Here is a 27,367-nt window from a genome sequence, read left to right on the forward strand (position 1 = left end):
AGGCCCCACCAAAGCGTGAGGCTGGATGACCTGGATGAAGACCTAAGGGCTAGGCAATCCGGAGGAAGCCAGGAGGCGGCAATCGAGATTGAGATAGGGGCCTTGGCCCAGTGGCGCAGGCTCCTGGGGCCTCAGCAACATGCACCTGCACAGACTGAGGAGGAACGAGAAGCACCCAGAGCTCCCAACAAAAGAGCAGTGAGAAAATGCTCTCCTGCTGGGAGCACTCCAAGGATGCATGGAGAATGCAGGGAAAGGAAAAGAGAATGAATTAGGGAAACCAGTGAGTAATCTTTCATGGCGCATTTACAGGAAAGTTGATTTTTTTTTCTTGGATAGATATATTCTAGAAATAGACTAGATAAAATCTTCTGAACAAAGGGATATTATTGTTAGATAGGACAAAGGTCTCAAGGTGTGTAGGAAGTTCTTACTAAATGCTATTCTTGCTGGATGTTAAGACATAGCACAGTATTTTGCAGGCACAGCTATAAACGAGAAGAGCTTGATGGGAACCCAACCAGAATAAGCCTAGCCAACTGCAAAGAAGAAACCAACATGTAATTAATCAAATAGTGTACATAAGCTATGGTGAAGCCTCCCTTTGGGGAGACAGAGCTTTGGAGGTGAATCCCTCATCTCTTTGCTTACTGAAGTAAACAAAACTTAGGTATAATGACAACTACGTCTAGTTCTGAATAGAGCACCCCAAAATGGCAAACCCCTTGAATTCAGCAGCAGTACGATGCTAGGAAAGGAGAAATCAAGGGTGCAGGGATGAGCTAGCCTATCACCTTAGACGGCATAAACATGTATACTTGCAAAAAAAGTCTCCTTCAGGGTCCTCCCCAAAGGCTTTGGACACTTGCTATGTGCTTTATGCACTGTAACTCCTTCCATGCTAGGCATAGAGAGGGAAAGTTGCTTTGAGTCCTGCATCTAGAAAGTGAAAGCATGAGAACGAAACCCATTGGTCCCAGAACACCGGACCTTCTGCCCCTCAAGTACATGTGTACACACAGTGTGAGGAGGCCACTCAGAAAACCTGTCAAAGCTGGCTCTGCCCTCCTATGGTGGTAATATATAAATAGACATCTATATAGGTGATATCGATATCTAATTACCTATAAGCATATGGGTAATATAAAGAGAGATTTATATAGGTGATAAATAAATATGTTGTACCACTTTCCTATCTTGTCCAAATAAAATGTTCTCTTCTGGTTGGCTAGATATAGGTACTGAATGGCAACTGTACTGTTCTAGGAAAAAACAATTGGGGGTTATAAAAAAAATGGGCCCATTTCCTCCTGCAAGCGTGATGCTTTGCAGAGAAGACAGGATAAAAACTGTGGATGTTGTTTAGACTCAGACATCCAATCTACTTCTCCAGGCTGACATAGCTTCAACTTGTGACACCTTCCTTCATTGTTCTTTGTCCATGAGGCAAACATTTACTTTGTTCTGGTCTGAAATCTGACTTAGCAATCTGTTAAAAGGAAAAGGAAGAAGTCAGCAGGTGACTCTCCCTAAGAAAGTCCAAAGTGTACTATTTACATGCACAACGCTCTCTCTTTCAAGACAAAAAAGAAGGTCTTCGACCACATGTCAGTGTACCAGGTGCATTTAGACCTTTGTTAAAGGTAAAAACAAAATATAATCAGGAAATCTCTTAAACTAAAAGCTATAAAGAGGGAGATTGAAAAAGTCATAGAAACATGTCTGATTCTGACATTGGAGGTAAATGTCCCCATCCCCATTGATTTATTTGCCATTAAGCACTATATTTTGAAAGACAATGACCTGGCAAGAAAGAGAAGTGGTGTCAATAAGTGGAACCAACTTGGGAGCGCTAGACTCTGAGGACAGCAGCTGAACAATGGATGCAGACATGGGCCTTTCCCAACACACATGCCCACTGGGCCCAAGCCACAGCCGACAGTGGCATGGAGTGCTACAGAAGGAAAGCTACCACTAAATGGTGCAAGTACAGCCTGGCCCATCTGTCATAAACATTAGGTCCAAAGGCCACAGGTGCAGGCGGTACTAAAAAGTAAAAATTACACTCGAGCAGAGGCCACTTGATAGAACAGGAAGAAGCAAAATCTAGGATTGGTTTCCAATCAATAAGTGGGATAACAACAGTCTATTCATCTTCAGCACCTGTTGTTTCTTCCTCTCTCTGGTTCACCGTGAATAAAACAGTTTTATTTATAAAAGATGCTGCGTGTACCAGGACCAGCCTTTTGCCTATTGTGAACTACGCAAAGTTTGTCTTCGGTGCCCTCCCTGGCCAGCTGGCCCATGCTGCTTCCTTTCCCTCCCAGCAGGTGTCAGGGCCCCCTTCTTGTGGCCAAAACCCTCTCTCTGAGCCTTCTTTCACTCTTCTGATTTCACAAATATTTCTTTATTTAACACCTAATCTCTATGTTTAGCAAATCACTATGTTAAACAAGTGGTGAGAGGTTGAAAGAGCTGTAAAACAGCCATTGTCTGTATTGCTGACATGCTAGTGTGGGATACGAACACAGACACTGGTAAGCAAAGCACAGACACTTCAGCAATCTAACGAAAGTGCAGTAAAATGGCCATGAAACCATGGAGGAAGAATTAGCTCCAAACAGTGAAATTTGAAAAACCCTAGAGAATAGAATGTGAACTATAGCCTGAAGGGTGGAAGGGACTGGGAAGAATTTTGATTGGCAGAGAAGAGGAGGAAGAACACTCCAATAAAGGAAAGGTAGAAGCAAATGTAAGGAATTCGGAGAGTTTAGGTAATGGTAGAAAAGAAGGAGATCACGTGTCATTTTGCATTCTGGATCCACCAAAGACTAGCTGTTGGAGCTCAAAAATTAATTAGCCTCTCCCCAGCCTTGATTCTTCATCTGCAAGATTAAAATGCACCCAATACGTATTTACTGAGGATCTTATAAGGGCCAAGCTCTGTGCTTGGTATTGAGAGTACCACTGAATTAAGCATATCTACCTCAGAAGATTTATAGTAGGATCTAAGAACACATATGTGAAGAACTTAGTGCAGTATCTAGCAAGGAGCAGTTTTAACGAATAGCTGCTGATGCCTGTGGGGTTGTAGTGGCGGTGGTGGTGATAGACATAGTGAAGTGGATGGTGGCGGTGGTGATGGAGGTGGTGAAGTGGGTGGTTGTGGTGGTGCGGATGGTGATGGGAGTGAGGGTGAGGGAACGGTGCTTGTGGAGATGAGGAATTCACTCTACAGGGAAAGTAGAGCATGCAGCAGGAGGTTAGCAAGAGAGATGACTTCTCAGAGTTTAAGAATAGATGGGTTATTGCCTTAATACAGAGGAAATAATTTTAATGCAGAATTAATGGCCTTAATATGACAGATACAATTCTAACGTGGAATCGACTTTGAATGGGCAAAGTTCTGAGTAGGCAACAGGCTTTCCCCAGGGCCCTGAAACGTCACTTTCTGTCCACTCCCAAGGTCAGCTCTCTGTACAACTCAGACATCTATTAAAATTGATTTAATCTACTGAGGAGAGGCAGATATTAAGAATAATGTACCCTTTTCTGTTTTTGGAAAACATGGCTAGTGCTGCCGAGAGCTGTGACAGAGACCTTTCAGAGCCTGTGACAGGAAAGGAACATGTAGACAGGACGCAAGTCGTGTAGGGCACTATCATAGTCCTGAACGAGTTACCTCAAAATGCATTTCAATTTGTAAATCCTATTTTCTATTGAGTTAACATGTGAAAGTGCAGATGTCTTCCTCTAGAAAAAGCTAATACTCCAAAACAAAACAAAATTATGCTCAAGAGGTTACTAATTTTACATATTAAGGGAATTGAAAAAATTCATAAAACCATTAATACTTCTTGTCTAACACACATACATGTGCAACTCTGTCTCTCTTCACCCAAAACAGAGGTTATAGGCTACTGCCAAAATAATTTAAATGGAATCATCATCATATTATCTTTTGCTCAGAATCTTCGCAGCTTTCATTAACACCTGGTGTGTTCTTTACCGTAATGTCTCAAAGCCATCGCTTTCCTTCCTCGGCCTCAGCAGAGGGCATTACAGTCTTGCTAGAAACAGAGGTGTCGTCTTATGTCATCCTCTCTTACCCCTGCAGCCATTCCCTCAGTAATCTCTGTCAGTTTTACCTATCGAGTTGTTCCTTTGTGGGTATTTAAGTTTGGGATCTTGCCATAAATCGGCTTTCCCTATTCCAGTTTTCTTAAAATTAAAAAATAAATCAAAACAAAACTCTGAAAAAGTTCACAATGTAAATTGGAAGTAAGCCTTAAAAGGTAAAGAAAAATGTCTTCAAAATCTTCTTTAGTCATATCTCTCCCCAGATCTCACATCTCATGAGAACTTCAACCTCCTCACCCATTCTTTTCACATCCCAGCTGAGCAGCCTTTATTCAGAATCCTAGAGCCTTCTTCGGCTTTTACTTTCCTTTTACTTCTTCATTTCTCAGATTTTTAAAAATTGAATTCCTACGCTCATCGAGCTCTCCCAGACAAAAGGAAGTTTTTCTAAGGCCCACCTTTTTCAAATGGTGGGGGAAGGGAAGTCAGAAAACTAATTTCGTGTTCAATAACTGTATTCCTGTCACAAAAGGAACATTGAGGGCAACCCAGTGCTTGCTGCAATGTCTGGACTCTTCACCGGATGGCTCACCCACTAGTTTTTATCCCCCTCCAACCAGGAGGGGAAAAAAAAGAAACTCCTTAAGCTAAGAGCCTAGAGAACACTTGCACACTTGTTAAATGAATGAATATTTTACCTTTCTCAAAACCAGTACAAGGTGCTTAGTATATAAACAGTCAGCTTTTGAAAATTAACATGCTAATCAATTGAAGGGAAGACAAACTGCAGAAAATACAGCAAAGGCAACGATTCTTGATGCAAGAGTAGATGAGCATGGAGAGGAGAACGCTTCCTGAAACGCATGGCAAGGGGGCCAGAAACTCTGTAAAGCGAGTTCCTGGAAAAGCCTTTCATTTGAAAATTCTCTCAGAGCAAGTTTCTAACCATGGATGTCACTGAGCATCCGAGCGGAGCCAGAGTTAAGTCAACACATTCTTCCGACATATGAGAACCACCATCTCTCTGTATGTTTAGTCAACAGTGATTCGCTGAGCCTTGGCGTGTGCCAAGTATGTTCCAAGGGCTGGGCTAGAGCAGTGAACAGAGAAGATACAAACTTATTGAGCAAATAAACAAAGAGGATGAGCAAAACATAGACATTACATCAAAGCATTGTAAGTGCTTTGGAGAGCAAGGAAAGAAGACAGTACTGAGTGGGGAGAGCTGATGGGAGCAGAGACTGAGCTTTTCAGCCTCACAGGGTGGCCAAGGGAACATTTCGGTCAGCAAGGGAGAGGCAACGGAGCCACAGCAGCATCTAGGGAAGGTCTGGAACCTCACGAGGAGAACTGGAGTATGGCTCAGGCATACTAGGACCGTATTTAATGAATGTGAAGATTCCACAGTAGAGACAGGGTGGAATACAATTAGAGAGACCGACTGTGTGGTCCATGAGAAGAACCCATCCTAAGGGAGGGAAAAGACCAGTGTGTTGATCGAGATTCAATATCAGGAGACCGTGTTAAGTGCATTGGTATATCAGACACTGCCTGGCTATTAGTGAAAACTATCCTTGGGTGTGAGTGTGCCTGGAGTGTCAGTATTCTATACAAAACTGGAAGTGCTCTCTAACCAAAATATCTGATTTGGGCACGCCATCTTGAACAGGATCTTTTATCACCTTGTCATGAACAATGAAGGAATCTCTCCCTTGTCTTTCCTCTCATGTTCTCTCCTCTAAACTCTCCATTTTTTACTAATAGTATTATGTTGATCCAAGTTTAAAATATCTCTATTTCATTCTGTAAACACAGTCATCACAACAGGTTTATTTTTGTTCTGTCTATAAAGGAATGAAAAGCTTACCTCAAGTCCCTTCACTTGCTGACCTTTATCATCAAATGGTTTCTTCATGAACAGCTCAAAGGAACTAATTTTCCTATTTCGTGAAACTTTAAAAATGTTTATTTGTCATATGTATTATGTGAACAACAACTTGGCTAGGTATTTAAATTCCTGAGTTCTATTTTCCCTTAAAACTTTCTTCATTTGCTTTTCCTTAAGTCATGCAGTAAAGTCTGATGCCAGAATAATTTTATTTTACACTTATATTAGTCCTCTCTTTGTTGTAGAGATTTTTTCTTCTATTTATTTTTTGGATAGCATTATTCCTATTTTGCATCAGCATTGTCTACTCTCCATTTTTATTTTATTTGGCTAATTGCTTCCATCTCCCTTCTTTCCTTTGCATTCAAAGGAATTGTTTCAAATACTTCCTCTATCACTGATTTGGTTTTCAAATAAATTGCCATTCTGCTTCCTGATTAGTCTAATGATTTACCAGTTCTTTAGTGGTATTTTTAGGTCTTTGATATGTTTTCTTAACACCACACTCGGTTTTCATTAAATTAATTATGTGTATTTGTTAATCAATTTGATTAATATCTTGTTTGATTGAATAATGGCCCATTTAAGTTTTTTTTATTTTATTCAAAAATTTTAAATTATCTTTATTTATATCAAAATTACATATATACTTAGTCTGGAAAATCAGAAACAGTTTCAGTTTTTTAAAGTGGTTGTATCCAGCCTCTTCCCTCCTCAGATGCTACCACTTTTCCTTCTAGTTAACAATTTTGTCTTTTTTATCCTAATATATTCACATAATATGTTTGAGTTGATTTTAGGAAATTTCACTTCGGGTTTAAGAATTTAGCTCTCTTTTCTCCTCTCACACGCAGCACACGTAAGATCCCACTCCCGTTCTCTAAGATCATTTTACCATAATTTTCCCACCAATTACATACAAATTTGGTGTAAAATTTGGTCAACAACAGTAGATACCACGTAGAGTTGTGAGGGTTAAATGTTTTTGTAATATGAAAAAAAAGAGACAGTTTAACCATAATTGATTAAGATCATAATATTTCACTTCAGCTTCCCCTTGTCTCATTTCCCCTCTTATGAGAGTTTTTATTTTGCTATCATGTTTTTTTATTTCCAAGACCCTTTTGTTCTCCAAATATCTTGTTTCATGACTGTACCTCTTTGGAAATATTAACATTAGTCTATTTTTTAAAGTTTTCTTCCTCTTTATTATTATCATTTTCTCCAAGTTCCTTGCTCCATTTGCCAGTTTTGCTCAGAGATGTTCCTCCTCTCTCTGGTTAGCTGTGGATGTTTAAGAGTGAGGGATTACAGGGTTGACTTGGCCCAGAGCCTAAGAGTGGGGCTTGTTAACTGTGAGCTGCACAGGCAGCTGGTCCTTCATCATCAGTATCTCAGGATCTTTCTTCTCTGGCTGGTCCAAATCCCAGGGAAAATGTCTCTAATATTTTTCTAGACAGTAAAGGCCTGGCTATTAGTTTTGTAGGAGCTTAGTGAGAGAAGACAGTGGGGATGGGAGGCTCAGCCTCCAGAATGCAAATATTCACTTGATTCACTTGAATTCAATGGGTATAAACTGTGACTTTGGCCCTTTGATAGAGAGATGCTCTTGTATTACCAACTTCAAAAAATGAACACGTGTCCTCTGTCCCAGTGAGAGGTTAGATTCCAATTTGTACAGAGGGAAGGAGGGAATGAATACTGCAGATCAACTCCATTTATAAAGACTTGCAATCAGGCCCCCTCATATTAGCGGCTCTCCTTCTCTCTCTACCTTCAAAATTATCAAAGACCGTGAATTGAAAAATTCTGGATCAGTGTTCGGTCTGCACACTGAGAGGCATATTGCATGGTTCCCCTAGCCCAGTGGAGCCACAAGACACACAGTCCACTCTAGGCATTTGCATACCCCACTTCAGGCTTCCTCTCCAGTACCTTTTTCACTGGTGGAAAAGTAAGACAGGAAAATGCTTCGGTTGAGGTGCTAGTTTTCAGTCTGCGGCAAAGGAAAAGACCTTCACCTGAGTCTTCCTGTCTTTCATCCCTTGAGCCCCCTGCTACCTAAATAATTGTGTCTTCTTTTCACTTTTGTCTTCCATTCTACTGAATCGCTATTATTTGCTAAGATAAAGATAAGGTTTGGTTGATTTTAATCTTTTTGTTCTCCTTTTCTCTTTACAGACTAGAAAAAGCACTGAAGTTCCATTCTCAGGTGTCATTCATACCTTTCCTTCGGCATTTATATAGCCGTCAAGTCATCTCCCCAAGCTGGGCAATGATAATGAGAGTTCAAGTTTTAATTCACTACTTTACCTTGCTCAAAATTACCGTGAGGTGGAGTCCCGTCTCTTTCCCTGGTTTCTACTTTCAAAGTTTAAAAATTATACCACAATGCTGTGTATGAGTCTTCTGTTTTCTTTTAAACTTATTTTTTGTATGTTTTATATTTCATTCCATTATCTTACTGTGAACATCTTCAATGATATTGAAGATTAATTTTTAGTATTTTCTTCCTGAAAATACCAACTGTTTTTTTGCTATTCAGTTTCCTTGTCTATAAAATGTGAACACAATAGTATCTACCTAATGGAGATGTGATAAAGGTCTAATGAGATAAATATTGTAAGGCATTGTTTGTGGTCCTAGGCTAATAGTAGAACTACATACTTAACTAGAGACTAAATACTAGAGTTGCTGTGTCTCTCTAGATTAATAGTAAACCACTCAATAAAGGAGCTCAAAAAAAGATAAATGCTATCATTTGGCAATCATCATAATAATAATGGATATAGGCAAAAATCAATACTGTTAAAACTAGTGAGAAATCAGATTAAAAAAACACGAAACATTTATAGCCTCCAAATATCTTCTTATGAGGTATTAACACTTAAAAATGAAAAAATAGTAACTTTGCTATGAAGAACTTTGACAGATACTACCTTACCCAAGTGAACAAACCAGTAATAAAGCAAATCAATATCCATGCCTGATATCGCACACTGAGAACACAATATCACTTCTGCAGTATTCTTGCCAAAAATAAATAATGTGAATCAAATAATGAGGAAACATCAGACAAACCCAGACTGAGGTGCATTTTACAAAATAACTGGCCTTTATTCTTTAAACATGTCAGTGTTAGGAGAGATAAAGACTCAGAAAATGTTCCTGATTAAAGGAGACTAAAGACACATGACAATTAAATACAATACATAATCCTGGATTGGATCCTGAACAATTATTTTTTTCTGTAATGGACATTATTGGGATAACTGGCAAAATTTGAAAAAAGTCTATGTAGATCGTATCACTGTTAATTTCATGATTTTGATCTTACATTGTGGAAAAGTAAGATAATCTGCATGTTTTTAGGAATATACACTCTAGCATTTAGTGGAAAAGATCTTATCAAAACATTTTATTATAAATGTTTCATGAAAAATAATATGTAATATATATATGTGTGCACTCATATGTTTGTAAACATAAATCCGGAAACAGAGAGAGAAAGCAAACTTGGTAAAATGCTAATTGGAAATCTTGGTGATGGGTATTCAGGAATTCTTTATACTTACAACTTTTGTACTTACAATTTTTTCTGAGTCTAAAATTATTTCACAGCAAAGAGTTTGAAACGTCAGTACTAAAGCATAACCGCCTTAGAAACAGATCTGTTTCTGTAGCAGTAGTGAGAAAGCAATGGTTTGGGGTTTAAATCTCTACTCTAGCACTTACTAATTTTATGATTTTTAAATTTTTTCCTTACTTGTCTGAAAGTCTCAGTTTCATCACCTGTACAATGGAGACAGTGACAACAACCTCTAAGGGCTCTTGAGAGAATTAAATGAAATAACGCATTCAGTTGAAACCAATGCCCGACACATAAAAGTGTTCCGATATTTTTTGAAAGAATGATCAGAAGTGCAAATTTGCCTAGCATTCTTTCTCTGGTTTTATAACATCCTAACATTTAAGAGATAAAGAGCAGGTAATGTGAGGGATGCAGAAGGAGGGAGAAAGGGAAGATGAAACAAGTCGTGATCCACAAAATTCATCATGTTTTTGCGAACTAAACGTAGCAGAAGATACCAAACAGAGTTGTGGGGGAAAATGGCAAGCAAAGCTCATTTTCTCCCTTACTGTCTCTCTTAGCATTTTAAGAACTTTAAAACTAATCCTTTAATATTTCTACCACTTTCCTACATTTTCTATCAAGTTATGAATATCAACTTATGTTTTGTTTAACCAAAGCATTGGTTAAAAACAAAAGTCAAAAATCCTACTGATATGTTTTAATACTTAGACTCTTTTCTCTAAAATATATATATATATATATATATATATATATTTTTTTTTTTTTTAAAGAAGTTTCTTCAGGATCTTCCAAGTACTCAAAATAACATGCAACCCCTAACTTTTAGTTACATTTTCCAGACCCAGTTACTCTTTAACCAGTTGATATGTTATTGTCTCAGAATCATAATTATGTTTATGCCTTTTGAGCAAGCTGATGAAAAGAAACATTTACTTAAGGTTCCCATCAATGAATGCAGAGCTTAGACTAGTCTTTAGCTTATACAAACGTTATGCTTATTAATTCAGAATATTCATTCAGTTATTGAAATATGATAACAAAGCTGTACAGTGAAAGACTGATTCTCTATTATACATATTAGCTTTGCACAAAAATCCTTTGGCTCAGGAATAACTGTCCCTGTCTGAGGATTCATATACCTCTTTGAATTCTTTAAACTGTGATTTAGATATCAAAATATATCGTCAATGCACAGATCGATTATAAATCAGCAAAACGAGATGAAGAACTCTCCAGCTGGATTTCAGCTGAAGAAATTCTAAAAGTGCCTGTGTGCAGCCCAGTCCACGCCAACATCCACAGCAGCCTTTTTAATTAAAAACCAGTGATATGACTCATGCCACCTGTTTCATTGATCCTGCTATATTCCTATTTTGGTCAGAGTTCTTTTTTGAGGATTTAAACTTTTATGAAAACAAATAGTAAATATTTATTCAAATTGATTACTATTATTTCACACTCTGAAAACTACATTTCTTACTATAAAATTACATTTATCTACATTAATTTTAACAAGCCAAGGATTATAAAATGTGATAATCACAATGGTTATTGTAGCTAGAAGGGCTGGTAGCTAAAGCAACTAGAGATGATAGATGATAGATAAATATAGATAGATGATAGATAGATAGATAATAGACAGATAGATGTTTCATATATATATATGCTTTCATAGTTATATGTATATCCTTACTAAAATTTCTTATAGACCCATAAAAATAGATTTTTAAAAATCTGCTTACTTAGACACACTTTGATGGGATATTCATGTCCCCGTGAGTATATCAAACAGAACAAAATATAACAAATACAAGGAGAATGGTTAAGTGTTGGGGGAGGGGTGATAAACTCTGATTTTATGGCTGGATGTAAATGGCAGATGATTAATTATTGAAGCTCTCTAGACTTTGATTTCAGTGTGGAGATGATAGGGAAACTTCTGCAGAAGCCCCACACTTAGAGAGCAATCTGCTCCCATTTAAAGAATTCCACTAGTGGGATTTGCAGACTCTATATTATATTGCCTTATTTGTCAATCAATCCAGTCACTATTCAGTCAGTTGTAAGAACAAAAGCCAAGGTGAAAGGTGGTGGGCGGGGGAGACATTCTAACTGCACTGTCTGCTTATTTTAAACAAAACACAGAATGCAATCTATGTTAAACAGAGGGACCTTTTACAGATTACAAGATCAGTGATTTCAATTTCTCCCTTCTCTGCTCTTCAGGAACTATTTGGGTGTGGAAATAAGCATAGTGAAACAAAATTCTCTATGATAGGTTAACAAAGAATTAAGTCTAAGACAATGACTCTCAATGGTCAGTGTGTGAGTCATCCGGAATCCCGAGGCACCAGTCAAGGATTCAGAGGTGGTCACTCCCTGGTGTGCCAGCAATCTATACTTTAAGGAGTTCTTGCAGTCACTTAGGGTAAGAGTTTAGGGCACTGCTCTTAGGAAGCTGCCTGGGAACTCTGAAGAATGAAACAGTACCTAGAACACAGGGTATAGATTGTGTCCCTGCCTGCAGATGAAAATGAGAGCTTGACAAAGCAAACCTGCAGGCAGCCAGGTGAAGTTCTAACATCCAAGTAAATACTTTTGTGAAATACATCTACCTCTTCACCAACCCATTTGCATTAGCCTATTACATGAAGTCTTTGGTGTTTTTCTTTTTGCTAAACACATTACTCATACTGGGAAGTGAAGTGAGCTGAGAGTTCAAGGGCACTTTTGACTGGCACCAGATGAATCATTGCAGTTGCCTGGGAAACCTTTGAAGACAACAATACTTTATATGTCAAATATCTCAAGTCAATATGAGCCAAAGTCATTTAGAAGGTAAATCCAAGAAAGCTAATGGCACAAGAGGGACACTTGGCTTGTAAAAGCAGTTTCAATTTGTTACGTGCTCATGAACTTTTGAAAAGAGAAAAGTGTTTTATAATCCTAATTAGCCTATAAAAATAATAATCTTAAATGTTAACTTTCAGATTACAGGAGAATATTCAGATTAAAGACATTTAGATTCTCCAAACATTTACACATAGATCATTAAACTAGAGTTTTTATAATAACCCTGAAACAAAATATAACGTTTTCAGAAAATTGTTTCTCTTAGTTCTTTGAGATTCTGTTCTATCTAGTATGTCTTTTTCCCCCCAGATTTCCAGTGTAAAGTGTATGTCATATATTGAGTATTACATGTGTTTTTTATAGAACACAAAATGTTCTCTTTAGTAATTCTAAGAAAAAAAAAAAGTAGGACAATATTTTATTTTTTTTTTTTGTATCAAGAAATGTGTATTTAACAGAAATTTTCTAAGCTCTATTTTGTTTCAAATGCTGAGTTTGGTAAGGGTTTATTCTATGAATCTGAGTTTACGATTTCTTCAATATTTTTCAAAAGAAAAATCACCCTGAAAAACTTTATAATGAAAATTAGTGCACATCACTGGTACTTATCTTCACATAATCTTTTGGAATAAAATAAATCAAAAAGGAAATGAAAGTGCAAACACCTATGATGACCACAAGGAAATCAAGTTTTGTCCTCACACCTCAACACTTTTGTGGTAAGAGGCCTATTTAGAGATTAACGTGTGTGGACTCTTTGAAAAGTATTTTAAAGATCTATGTTATCAATGGAGGATGCTGTCCAAAAAGTACTACATTCATGCAGATGTTTTCACTTAATTTTGTAGACGTCTATTGGAAATTCCCGCGTTCACTGCTCTGCGCTGCCCTCTGCTGGTGATCTCTTGTAAATGATTTCAGGAAACAATCCTGTATTGCGGTGGCTTCCACTCGCCCATATTGCTACCATCATAAATAATGTTGCTCAAGGGGCTCTGTTTCTTATGGGATGATCTACACAGCTATATTTTAATTTAAATGCTTAAAAAAATAAAGTAAAACTTTTTTTTAAAGTTCAGAATCATTGGATTTATTATTTTTATTTTATATTGTAGATAATAGCTTTTACCAGTGAATAATAAACTACCACAAAATAAAGACACTATGTTATCTTAAAAGATTGGTTTTAAAGTCCATAAGGAAAGCAATATATAATTTTTAATTTATTTAATCTAGGATGATTTTATTAGGAAGGTCATAATTTTTATGTCAACTGGGTGAACATGGCTTGTAGGAGAATCACTTTTTTTGCATTACTCAATCTAAGGTGATCTAAAGGGACCATTTAAGTTAATTTGACAATAATGCATCTCAAATAGAAAGATCAAAGCTCTAAGTTATATGCAACAAATGTATCCCACCAATTGTTTGAAAATCAGAAGCTCTTCCCCATCGGAAAGCCTGCTTCTGCTCTCACACAACTTCTACTAGAGTTGGATATTATTGCTTTATTTCACCCACAATCATGAGACACAAAACTGACACAGTCCTGGGAACCAACATCTTGATTTCCATGCCTGCTGGAAAGATGATCTTGTTATAGTGCTTATGTCATGTGTATATAACCTACCAACAAATAAAAATGTTAGCTATGTTTGCTTAGAAACTCATTCAGAATCCCAAACGCCACATAGTGACTAATGCAATCTTTGTCTCTCTGAACTTTATTCAAAGTACCCATTCGAGAGTTCTAAGTAATGTTCATTTCAGAAACCTAAATTAGCTGGAGATTTAAAAAAAAAAAATCTTATTGCTCAAGAGAAGAACCATAAAGTTATATTCTTCAATGCCATGTTCCAGTAAAGAGACATACAGCATACATATGTTACAGGTCTCCTATAGCGACAAACAAACGGCTCCAGCATTTAATATGTCTTCATGTTTGATGCTTATTATATGTAAGCAACAGATGTACTTCTCATCTGAGCACCGTGAAAGTGATTTTTTAAGAATTCTAAATAGAAAATGAGTCAGTCCCAGTGCAAATGTAAACCTAAAAGAAATTCCATACTGTACACATAACATTTGCAGTATTAAACACATTGACTTTTTAGCAGAAGTGCCTCGTGAATGTCATAATCTGTCAGTTCCCCTCTACAACATGCACATGTTCTCTACGGCTCTCCAGCTGGCATGAGAAACAGTTCCTGGTGACCACCAATTGTCACAGGGGACCCAGGGTTACCATGCCGTGCCTAGGCCTGAAAGAGGGAGGGGCAAAAGGTGGACCCTCCTAACTCCCCCTCCTCCATCCTGCATCAGTGGTAGCTGCTTTTGTCCCAAAGTTCAAACTAGTGTGACATAATGAAATAACTTGATTCTTCTTTTTACAATATATTTTTCTTACCTTTACCTGGTGAATCTCTGCAGATGTGTAGACAGTTATCTTTTCCGGGATATATTCCAAAATGTTCTTATGCTATTTCTCTTAGGATTTCTCCACACCGCCCCATTCAGAAATTTTATTACTTTCTAGAGGAGGAAAAAAATTGTTCACATGAAAATTATCATAAGAAAATCATTGATTTTTAACCAAATCTAAACAAATACCAAACCAACGTGAAAAGCACCTTTCAAAATTCTATGAGGCATTGGTTTTTGTGTAGTATGTAGAAATCTTTTCTCTTCATGTAGTTTTATTAAAAGTCATATTTTCCAAATGTAAAATATGCAGTTATCTCAATAATCGTTTTCTCCTTACCTCTAGTATTCCAGTGAGGTCACATTCTGTTAAAAACATCCTGCCCTTCTCCCTACAAAAAGGTTCCATAGAATCAGAATGCAGAAGCGCTGCAACTTGCTAACTTTGCTCTGTGTTATTTACCAACCGCACAAAGAAAATGCTGTCTATTCAGAACTCATTTCAAAACTCTTTTCACTGAGAGTGAGCGAACAAGCGGGCTCATGTCCCGAGCCACGGTCACATCTCCAGTGGCCCAGGGCTGCCGCGGGGCCGGCGCCGAGTGGCACTGCCCCCGCTGCCGACAAGGGACCGTTGTAAGCAGTGGGCGCAGGCAGCACAGACTGTGGGAGTAAGAGAAAGTGGCGCAGGCAGGGGTCTTTTCCTTTCTCACCCCATTTCTTGGCTTGGTTGCCCTAAATTTCTGTCAGGATACTGTTCTCTTCCCCAGCCCTTCATTGAAATCTAAGCTTTTTATCACTTATTTTTTCCTCGCCCTATCTCCCTTCCACCTTTTTCCTTGCATTGTGATGATCTAGTGGGCACTTCTGTCGGCAGGACAAATGCCTCCTCTGACTATAACCTCTTAATAGTTGTGTATAACAAAAACTGTAAACTTTTTAAAATAAAATGTGTATATACCTTGGCAAAACAAACAAACAAACAAACAAACCTCTTAACCCTTAGGTTGTAAATACACAATCCGATCCGCAGGCCTGGGTTTGAGGCCTGACCTCATTACTGAGTTCTACCCTTGAGCAAGTTATTTAAACCACTTGGAGGTCAGTTTCTTTTTATTTTCTGGTCATTTTCTGGTTTGGTTGTACCTATTTCATTAAGTTTGAAGAGTAAGTGGAATAATTCATGCGGAGTGTTATTACAGTGCCCTGAATGGAAGTATAAGGGATTTTAGCACAGAACTCTCTCGGCCCATCTGAGGCTCCACTACGCAATCTCAGTGTGAATCTTACCCTCCACCCCCGGTGCCCACTGATGTGCGGAGAAGGCCGCCCAGGGACTTGTTCTGTGGTTCTGGGTGCCTCCCCTTCTTCCCCCTGGCCTGCCTTAAGAATAGAGAAAAAGCTTAGACAGAGTATGAAGAGGAGGCCAGAAAGAGACCTCCTCCACAACATACTGCAGCCCCCACTGCCTTTTGCGGGGCTGGAGGGTGCTACGTCCCAACCAGGAGTCAGGGTGGAAGAGCGGCTTCTGAGTAAGAGCCCTGTGGAAGAGCGGCTTCTGAGTAAGAGCCCTGTGGTTGGGAGATGCGAGCTGGCCCCAGAAGGTTGGCCTAAGCTGACTGTGCACGGGGTCTGTCGCAGAAAGTCTGACAAACAGCTTCGGGGGTCGAGCTAGAGCATAGTGCCGCACGATTCTGGCAGCAAGAGCTGCACCTGCTTGATGAGGGTGAGGGGATGAATGAGGGGTCCCAGGACCAGATATGTGTCCCTGGGGACAGCAGGAGAAATTCTGTCCAAAGGGCTTCCTACGGGGAGGAGGAGGCCTGGGAAGCAAGGGACCCGATTGAGACCCAAGGGTAGCCAGGACTGAGAAGGCAGTCAGGAAGACCCAAAGGAAGAAAGATGCATCCACCTAGGAATCAAATGAACTCCAAGAATAAGGAGAAGGAGACTTGCCTTGGGAACTTTCAGAGACTCGGCGCTGTAGAAAGTCCATCAAGACAGTTAGCTCAACTCTCCGTCAGGGCAGAAAACAAGATGTCAGCAGGCCAGGTTACCTCTCTTTCCTGTACTCCCCCAACACATACACAGTACCCTACAAACATGCAGGGGGCAATGAAAGGGAGAGGATCAGAAGTGAGAGAGTGGAAAGACTGTAAGGCTGGCTGTAGGCAGTCAGGCCAGAGAAGGAGACCTAATGCGGTGTCACTAAGTCAAGGTCACTTTTTGACTATTGCAGGGAACCAGACATTTTACATGCTGAAATGAGAATGCCCTGTTACTCAAATTGATCAGGGGACTTTCTGTATCACCTGAGAATGATCAGAAGAGCCAGGGGAACTGCCAGAGTTTTTCTCCAGGAGTCAAGGATATTCATCACACTGATTAAATTTTACAAAAACGATAGGAGAAAACTTAAGCTGTATTTTGGTTCTGTCCAGAGTAATGCTTTCTCTACATTTCAATTATTTAAGCTCCTCTGCTAGATTAGAAGCTCCCAGAGGACAAGGACCCTGTATTCTATGTTCCTTGAGGTTTTCCCAGCAACTAATTTAGTGCCTGGACCATGACTGCCAACTACTTGTCCTACCTGTTCTTGGTTGGTTGCTTTATTTTAGGCCATTTCTATTTTTCATGGTCTTTCTAGAGCAATTTAGAGTAATAAATTTCCTCACAAATTTTTTCATCACCTCTAAGAGACATTCTTACTATTAATTTGTTATCTTTCTATACTTTCCCAAATGCTATCTCTCTCTGCCAATCTCCTTCAGAGAACCTTATAAATCTATGACATTATACCTTACACAGAAGGCACAAGCTGAATTTTATGTGAGTTTTGATTGTTAGTCATTAAAAGAAGACTGATCAAAGAATACCTCTCCTGGAAAAGCTTATTATCTGAGAAGCTCAAGGCATGTCGGAAATCCATTGTCAGTTTCCCTGTGAGCTTCTTAATGTGGATCAACATCAACTCCTTTCCCCAGTGGCTGGGGGGGCAGATGGAAGCAGAGAACCTTTTGTGATCTTCCTGCTCCTTCCACCCCCACCTTATCCCACATGTTGATTGCTGACAAGAGCCTGCACTAGCTACTCCTCTCTTCTGGGTTGCAGATAAATTCAAGTATTTTGAATGGCACAGAAGCAATTTCTCTTTGGCCAAAAGAGAAACTCAGGGGAAGGAAAAAAAATCAAAGGCAAGCCTACTTGTGAGCTTCTCAAACTGAGCAAATTTGGGTGTAGCATCTGTAGTCTCCGTTTTTGAAACCACAATATGCCATTCATCCCTCACTAGATGACGGGACAGAAATGTTGTTGCTGAACCAACCCAGGGAAATATGCTTGCTGCTCACCCAAAACAAACTTGCAAAATCCAACTTCTACGGCTTCAAATTTTCAGATGGGAAGATTTTCTTACATATAATTTTAAACAATTTTTTCACTTGCTGAGTACAAACGAATAATCTGAGGGCGCTTTTGGAAAAATGGGGTTCTGACCTTATAAAATATGGACCCAGAACAAATAATTGTTGCTTAAGAAAATTCAAGAAGAGCTAAGGAAATGTCCCTTCATCAAGTGGGAATGGGTGTGTATGGAGAGGGAGTGCGGGGTGTCAAAGATATCGGTATTAAAACACACATTTTTGAGGCCAATGAAATATTAAATTATTCATTTGCATTGTTACCAAAAGCTTTTCATCTATTCACGTAGGAAGCACCTTCTCGCCATGTAATTTCTTAGATCTGTAATGAAGAGTCTTTTCACACAGGAGCTAACATCTCAGAGGCCCCAAACTAGGAAAAGGAAGCTGAGCTGCTTCCACTAGGGCCTGTCCAGGAACACAACCCTTGGAGAAAACACCCTTGGGGACCTTTTACCTGAAGATAACCTGTTGAACTTGCTTGTTCTGAGCATTTCTCTCTCTCTCTCCTCCCTGAGAAAAAGGCCAAAATAAAGAGACTTGCCTGTCAGTCCAGATGCAAATTCCAGTTGCTTGTCCACGAACCCTCCCTCTCCTTCCAGAGCCCACCAGCAAAACATCATGTCTGCCGGTACCTATTGTTTAGGGCTATATGCTTTGAGGAAGTTGACTTTGCAGTAATCCATCTATAGACAATAAAGACTCTCTCATCAGTCAATACAAAGTTATCACTATGAAAAATGTAGGAGCGTTCTAGTAAGGTGGCAGAGTACAGACATCATTCCACAAGATGAGCTTTGAGAATCTGAATTCCTGGCTGCTTCAAAGTGTTTATTAATGGATAAAACTGCCATTTTACTAAATATTAATTTTTTAAACTATCCTTAAAACAGTCATAGTTGTATTCTATTCAGAAATAATTGCTGCTTAGAGTTTTGGTTTGTTTATTTATTTTTTTTCTGGAATAATAAATGTATTTAAATCAGAGGTTTGAACAGCAAAGTTTGGCCTAACGTTTATCCTCAAATTGAGGCTCCTGGAGGAGTAATATGACAATGTGATACCTAATAATTATTGGCAAGGACATCATTTTCTCTGAAGGACTGCACCCAAGCAAAATAGGTAATGATTACTCCTGCCCGTATACCATAGCTTTAATTATCAGCTTTCTGAAGATGCCTCTTTTGGAGCCTGCAGGCAGCACTGGCAAAGATGAAAGGAAAAATAAAACGTTTTCCTGGCAACTTGTAAAGTACAGCTAGCACTGCTATATCCACCGTGCAGCAAAATGCACATCCCGGGTTGGTCAAGCTGGGTCGCAGCTTCGGAAGTGGGTGCGAGAAGCCAGCGAGGCCACGGTGGCCATGTGTCTCCAACACTGTATGAACCTAGGATAGAGGAACCCACAGATTCCTGAGTCTTTTTCCTTGAACCGTGTGCCAAATATTTTTATTATTCTTTGAGAAACCAGTGGGTGGGCACAGATGGGAAGTGGGAAGCTGCAAAAGGGAAGAAGACGGTATTGGAGTGGAGCTCAGAGCCTGCGCGCCTTCCCAGGCGCGTCCTCGTGGACCCAGATGGCACCATACTCTGCGCTGTCTCCGCCTGGCACCGCAGTCTCGGCCGCCCCCGCAGCGCCCCCTATCCGTTGCCAGCAGGGAGCAATGGGGACGGAGACCCAGCTGCCCCCTTCCGTCTATTTCCAATAAACCCACGGGCCACCGCTCAACATGTAGCCTATATATAGGGTGTTCTATGCACACAAGAGACATTTAAAAAGAACAACCAGTTTAAAAACAAACAAAAAAAGGAGTTGGAGCTGCTCTGTAATGCGAAGAGCTGCTGCATTATCATTGTTTAATACGTGCAATTTAAGGCCATTTATAAAAACCTCCTTACTTCCCACCTTCATGTAAAACTGAACTCTGCTTAGGGAAGGGGTCTCCTCCATGCGTCCGGAAAATGAATGTGCGGTTGTTTCCTAAAGATTTCCCAGCAAATGCCATGAACTTTGAAAAAGTGAGGTGTTCAGTGGCTGTGTGTGTGTGTGTGTGTGTGTGTGTGTGTGCGCGCGCGCGCGCGGACTCAACCAGTAATTCCATCAGGCATTGTGAAAGAACGCTTCGCTGGGCCTCAGAGCTGGGTGTTTTCAAAGCTTACGGCGCGGGGCAGGGAGTTGGGGGGTGGGGGGGGCGAGTATTGACTTGCTTGTCCTCTCCAAGGTTAGCTACTCAAAGAGAACTGCTCACAGTGGCCCTTGATGGTATCTATGTTTTTGCTGTTTGTTAGGAGACACATTGAGGAGGAGGAGAATTAAATGGAAGCGTCAGGAAACTGCCTACAGATCCACCCTCTGTGAACTGTTCCCAGGCTCCCTCATCACTTTCACTGTCGTTAGGACGTTCTCCCAAACTCAGGCTCACAGCCCTTGATGTCGGTGGGGAGAACAAACCGCCACCAGGAGGATGTTGAGAGGACTGAGGAGTTACCAGAACTACAGGCGGAGCTGGTACCCAGCCCATGGAGATGCGCCTGGAGGAGTTCCCTGGTCTCCTGCATTAGCCGGGCCTACTTCCAACCGAGTGCTGCTCTATACATCAGCGTAAACCAACATGGGTTGTAGGCAAACTCATGTCTCAGTACCAGGACCACTAAAATGAAAACACACTGCATTGCAAGCTGCTTAGGAAGACCTTGGGTGTTCAAGTGCGCCACAGCAGTAGTTTTAAAGTTTCTATAGTGACAGAGCCTTTCCTCAAACGCTGAACTGTGACCTCGAAACATATAAAAGCCGAGTTTCCACGATAAGAAAGAGGCATTAGACCGTAGTCATTAAGAGCCTGACTCTGGAGCCTGATTGCTGGCTCCCAACCGGCTCCACATTTACTGTCTTTGTGACCTTGACCAAGGCACTGGCCTGTCTTGTGCCTCAGTTTCCTGAAGTGATTCAATTCCTACCTTCCACTTAGCGTCATTATAATTGATTTATGCGAAGCGCATAGAATGGTGCCTGTCACACAGTAGGTGCTGTCTATTATTAACACTGAGATTAAAGGATATGGAGAAGGCCCAGCACATGCAGCTCTCCCTCACCCTGCAGTTGCCCTAAACCACATCTGAAGAGCCCTTAAGCTCTAGAACTCAGCTTGCAAACTTCTGCTTATTCAAGATCCTTTAGAACAGCCCAGAATCAAACATCAATTTCGGGTTTAGCATTAAAAACAAGCATAAGTTGAACTAATAGACCTCCTAGGGCTACTCAAAAACATCATTGAGTCAGGGGCAGCCTGGCTACAAGGGGTTGGGTTTTGTGAAACATCTATCAATGTCAATCAAGCAATAAACCAATATTTACATACATAATATATACTATGAGCCAGGCAATGTGTAGGATCCTAGCGACACACTGGTGAAAAAGACAAATTCCCCCACTTGTGGAGTTTGCAGTCTAGTGGCCAAGACAGATATAGAACAAATAGAACATTGGGGTAAGTTTTGGGGAAAAAAGAAGCATAAAGTGCTATGGAGCAAATAGCAAGGGGATTCTCCCTCATGCCAGTGAAACTAGAAAAGGCTTCCTTGGAAAAATATGGCAAAAAACGCAATAAGAACTAGTTAGTGAACAGAATTCTTTCCTGACCAAGGAACAGCATGCAAAAAGGGCTCAGTCAAGAAAAATAGCTCAGGAAAGAGATAAAGGTGAGGGTTGGGGGAGATGGCTGCATAGGTGTCAGTGAGGAAGAGCAGAGTCCCCAGTGTCAGAGCCTGGAGGCCTCCAGCTGGGCTACTCAGCAGTTCGTAGATTCCTGATCTCTGCATCTGGGTTGCCTCATCTCAACATTTATTTCTATGTTCTTGTAAATATCTCTTTAAGTATAGAAAAATAGGCTTCATGAAATATTTCCAGAGATAATTAAAAACATGTGATTCATAAGTAACATAAGGTCACAAATGAATCTGTGTCCGGCACGTTAACCAACCAGGGCTGTGCTCTCGCCTTTTCTTTCATGGCATTCTTTTTTAGAAATGTGAATTTCTGTATTTTGCTCCCAAGGAAGAGGCCCCAATCAGTCTACTATAGCATTTTCATTAGGGAAAAAAAGCATTAATATTTTCCAAAATTGCTCAGTTTTTTTTTTTCTGTAAAATCTCTTGTTAACAAAGATTTTTTTAAAGGTGAACTCAGTCATCCTGGGTTATGAATTAAGATTTTCATTCAAGATCTTGAAACTATCACAAGCATACGTAAAGCAAATATTTAATATTTTGAGTCATAGCCTATCCACAGATACATTGAACTAATGAAATAGCACTGATAGAAAAGATTTTATACTTTTGTTTTTCCTTTATTTTACTTATTTGTTGTAAGCTTAAATAATTTACTTTGTATTTATAAGTAACTAACAGTGAAGACAGTTGAAAACCCTGCACCTGTTTTGGTATGCAATGGGAAGAATTGCATAACCAGCTCCAAGAGAGAGTCCCGGGACCTTTGCCACTGACTAGGTAGGTGACTGGAGTGAGTTGAGTGGTACACATGACTTTAACAGACTTGCTCTCAATTTAAGTAGAAAATCTAAAAAACAAAACAAAACAAAAACAAAAGCAAAAACAAGTAAGCCTGAACAATTAGCCTTAGTTCAATACAAAAAGCTTTCACCAGCTCTATGCTATGTGCTCACCATCATAGTCCCCCCTTACCCACGGTTTTGCTGTCTGTGGTTTCAGTCACATGTGGTCAACCGTGGTCCAAATCTATTAATGAAAAATTCCAGAAATAAACAACTCATAAGTTTTAAAGTGTACACCTCTCTAAGTAGTGTGATGAAATCTCATGCTGTCCTGCTCTGTCCTGTGAGGACTTGAATCCTCCCTTTGTCTGGTGTCTCCACGCCGTATACACTCCCCACCCACTCAGTCACCTTAGTAGCCCGCTGAGTCATCGGATCAACTGTCACAGTATCATAGCACTTGTATTCAAATAACCCTCATTTTACTTAATGAGGGCCCCAAAGCCATTCACGTAACTTTTATTACAGTATATTATTATAATTGGTTTATCTTATTATAAGCTATTGTTGTTAACCTCTTATTGTACTTAATTTATCAGTTAAACTTTATAATAGGTCTGTAGATATAGGAAAAAACATAGTACATATAGGGTTCGGTACTATCTATGGTTTCAGGCATCCACTGGGGTCTCGGAACAAATCCCATGCAAATAAAGGGGACGACTGTACTGTCCTGCGCTCTTTACAGACACCACACCCTCTATATCAGAGCAAGACTTGTTCCAAATCTCTATAGTCTCTGATCTTAGGAAAAGAAGAAAGATAACTCACATATCCTACCTTTCCTCCCCTACTCCCTACAACACTTCAAATTCTGAAGAAAAAAAGAATTTATGTATTCAGAGCAATCACCTCATAACCTTTGCTCCCTTATGCTACAGGCAGTTGATATTTGGCTGACATCTACTCAGGTATTTAATTGATCATAACTGAACAGGGAAAGATGAGGGAAAAAAGAAACAGAAAGGGGAGTCTTCATGAATCCATTAAGTTCTGGAACAAACTCTGAAACCACAGGGATGCTCAGCCACGGGACACGTGGGAAAGGTATCATCAATGGCTAGTCTGAATAAGTCTTCCTGGAGTAGACCTAGAGCCCTGCCGCTGTGCCTCTGTGTCTCAGAAGTGCCTTCAACAGAAAGAAATCCAGTGGGAAAGAGCAGAAGGCAACCACGTCCCTTCCACCAAATATTTGGAAGAAAGACATTAGAAATACGTGAAATTATTTTTACGTATAAGAAAAAATGATGTGTTACCTAAAAAACTGTTTTAATGAGAGGCTTAACATTTTGATCTAGGTCATAAACACACACACCTGCACACTTCCATACATTCATAAAAACCCAAGAGCAATACAAAGCCATGAATAAGAGCAGCAATTAACAGTGGCATACACATTTTTTTTTTTTTACTATTCTCCTCTCAGAAACATAGTCTCAATTATTTATAAATAAAAACGTATATTATTTACCTTTTTAACCAGAAAATTAAGAGTTAATTAAAATACATGAGTTATAAAGGCATTTCTGAATAGAAAATAAGAGAAGCATTCACATTTACAGAAAATAGGATGAACCCTTAAAACAAGAATAAAGTACAGATATTCCTCATTTGAAAGAACTTTTTAAAACCTAATAATATCAACATAATATTGTAGTCTTTGAAGAGAAATTTCATGTCTGTTTTGTCTTTGTAAACCCATAAATCCCAGCAATATTCCTTGATGGATATTGGTTAAATAAATGAATAAATTACCCCCTCCCCCCCTAAAAAAGCCCCAGAAGGTAGTGAAAGCCATTAAATACTGGAATCAGGAACTGACAGAAGCAGCCTTAGATAAATTTTACAACATAATTCTGGTAATCCCCTAAATTTTGTGGACATTAAAGTCCCTAGAGGTTTCTTGCTAAAAAACACAGACTCTTCCTCACTCACTGATTCCAAGTAGATTTGGTTCAGTAAATCTGCTCCTGAGTCCAGGAAGCTGCATTTTAACGAAGGCACCAAAGGATTTTGAGTGTAAGTTGAGGAGATCACTTTGGTGGTGTGTGACAGTTCCTGGTATGGGCTGGAGGCTAAAATGTACACCTGGGGTTGGCCTGCGTGGCCTCAGTTCCCAGAACTGCTGCTTCCTGGCTTAATACCACAGAGCAAGTCCTTTCACCTCTGTGTGCCTTCGTGTCAATATCTGCAAACCAGACATATTAATAGTAACCAATTAATAATAGGTTATTAAATTAGTTTTTGCAAAGTCCTTAACAGTACAGGCATAGGTATTAAGCTGTTCTAAAGCCAGTGTGGAGAAATCACTTTAGTTTGATTATGTATATTTTTTTAAGCAAAATATTTCATATGGCTGTGTTATGAGCTGAATTCTATCCCCTAAAATTCATATGTTCAAGTCCTAACCCTTGATCTCAGAATGTAACTGTGTTTGGAGATAGGGTAATTAAAGAGGTAATTAAGTTAACATGAGGTCATCAGGGTGGGCCCTCATCCAATATGACTGCTGTCCTTATAAGAAGAGAAAACTTAAGACAGATGCAGAGGAAATTCTGCTCCAGAGTATGTACGAGCTCTGGTTACAGCAGCAGCTTTTCTCTGGCTCTCTAGCCTGCCAGCCTGCCCAGCAAATTCTGGACTTTCCAGCCTCCACAATCCGGTGAGTCGATTTCTTAAAATCAATCAATCAATCCATCAATCAGTCAATCAACAAGAGTCACTACACTCCAGAAAATCTTCTAAAGGACGGAAGATGGGAGCAGATGAGAGCCCAGGGGTTGGTGAGCACGTGGTGGGCTCCCCCCATATGAACTCCCACATCCACTCAATTTCTAATTCTGCGCAGTGTGAATGCACAGCGTGTTTCTCAGCACTCTGCACCTGTTTACATGTGGGACTCGCTGAAGGTGCTGACAGCAGTGCCTTGGTTCTTGGAGGAGCTGACAAGAGCTGAGCTGTGTGTGGGGAGGGGAGTAAGCCAACAGCCAAGAGACTCCCTTACCCTCTTCCTTTTCACCATCCTTTGTGTCATCCAAAGAGCCAGGCACTGTGGGTTAAGTCCAGCAGGTAGAGGGGCGTTTCTGAAATTGGATCTTGAGATCTCAAGCTCCCCTCTCCCTACTATCACTCCCACTCCACAGGCCCAACCCAGACCCAAAAGCCAGTGGTCGCAGACTTGAGGAATTAATACTTTTACTTTAGAAACTGTCTTCTTCAATTTTAAGGCAGCAGGCCCCATTAATCTGCTTTTTTCTTTTTTTTCTTTTTTTTTTTTTTTTACTTAAAAGCAACCTGAGCCAGGACATCTGCTCTTGGTTTGTTTAGGGAAGTCTTTTCAGCCAGTGGAAGCTTTCCTCTGAGCAGATGTCACTTTACTTCTGAGCTTGCCTATCCTGAGCTAAGGAGCATGTCCCTATCCTGAAAATAAACACTCTTGACAAAAATACTTGAATGTTGAAATAGTATATGACATTTTTTGAAATGTTTTTGAGACAATAATTTGGGTGTAACAATAAATTGTGAGCAATAATTATGGCTTATTCATCTAAATTATCTTCAGTACCTAGTTTGTAGTGAGTGAGTGGATACTCTGGAGATGTTGGAGGGAGGAAGGGAAGGAGGAAAGGAGGGAGCGAGGGAGGGAGGGAAGGGGTTTACCTTGCTAATTATCACAGACCATAATGAGCCACGAGTACATTGTGTTTTTGTTTCCATCCTTTGGAGTCCAACAGCTGAGGGGCTTCCCTCTTTCCATTGGAGCAATTAATATGTAAATTGCCTAAGTCCTTTTATTTAATAAAATAGCATATATTAAGACAGCAGGGCTCTATAAAACTTCTCTAAAGTGACCATAATCATCCAGATTGAGCATCTACCTCAAAACCATAATAAAATATAAAAGTCTCCACATCTCTTGCTACAAGTCAAGAAAACTCCAGATATAGGTATTTTCATTTTATTCTTTAATAATAAGCATTTTTTTCTGGATTAAAAAACTTTTTTTTTTTCCCAGAGGATCCAACTTTCACTGCATTTTAAAAAGAATAATGATTTGTATCGCTAGAGGGAGACACCATTTGCCAAAAAGCTATTATCAGGCAGAAGTGAAAACCAGTTCTTGAAAGAATAAAACAGCAAGAAGTAAAGCTACTATGTATTGTTACATATGCATATCATTTTGTGAATTTAACAAGTCAGACCTAGAATTATTGAACCAATAGGTTAATTTTTCCTTTCTCAAGTAACATTTAAACTGTGAATATAAAGGTGGAAATGGAAATTGCCAAACTGTAGTAGAATACTAAAATCCAAATTTGGTCACATTGAAATACCAGAATTTTTCAACTATCTCAGGAGCAGTCACTCTAATAGTAAAAATCAGTATACAAAGATTTATGTAAGTATCTGCCTCCATGAACAGCTGCTTTTCCAACATAAAATTGAATTAATTTAAATCTCCCTCCCAGTTAAAGTCAAGGCTGAATTCTGTATTCACATCACAATGTAAAATACCAAACCTGACACTAAGATCTTGCTG

At 39.6% G+C, this 27,367-nt stretch overlaps 1 protein-coding gene across 2 annotated transcripts in view; it reads right to left on the bottom strand.

The window, feature by feature from the left end:
- ST18 (ST18, C2H2C-type zinc finger) overlaps positions 1-15,375 on the bottom strand; it is a 261,551-nt gene extending 246,176 nt beyond the window's left edge. For both annotated transcript variants that reach the window (XM_023530033.1, XM_023530031.1), the window contains exons 1-2: positions 15,178-15,375; positions 14,824-14,948 (exon numbers count right to left, since the gene is read on the bottom strand). The gene's annotated coding sequence lies outside the window, so the exon portion shown is untranslated. The remainder of the gene's footprint in view (positions 1-14,823; positions 14,949-15,177) is intronic.
- Positions 15,376-27,367: the final 11,992 nt, after the last annotated feature.

The sequence above is a fragment of the Pteropus vampyrus genome, unplaced genomic scaffold (assembly GCF_000151845.1).
Source record: "Pteropus vampyrus isolate Shadow unplaced genomic scaffold, Pvam_2.0 Scaffold45, whole genome shotgun sequence".
Taxonomy (NCBI): Eukaryota; Metazoa; Chordata; class Mammalia; order Chiroptera; family Pteropodidae; genus Pteropus; species Pteropus vampyrus.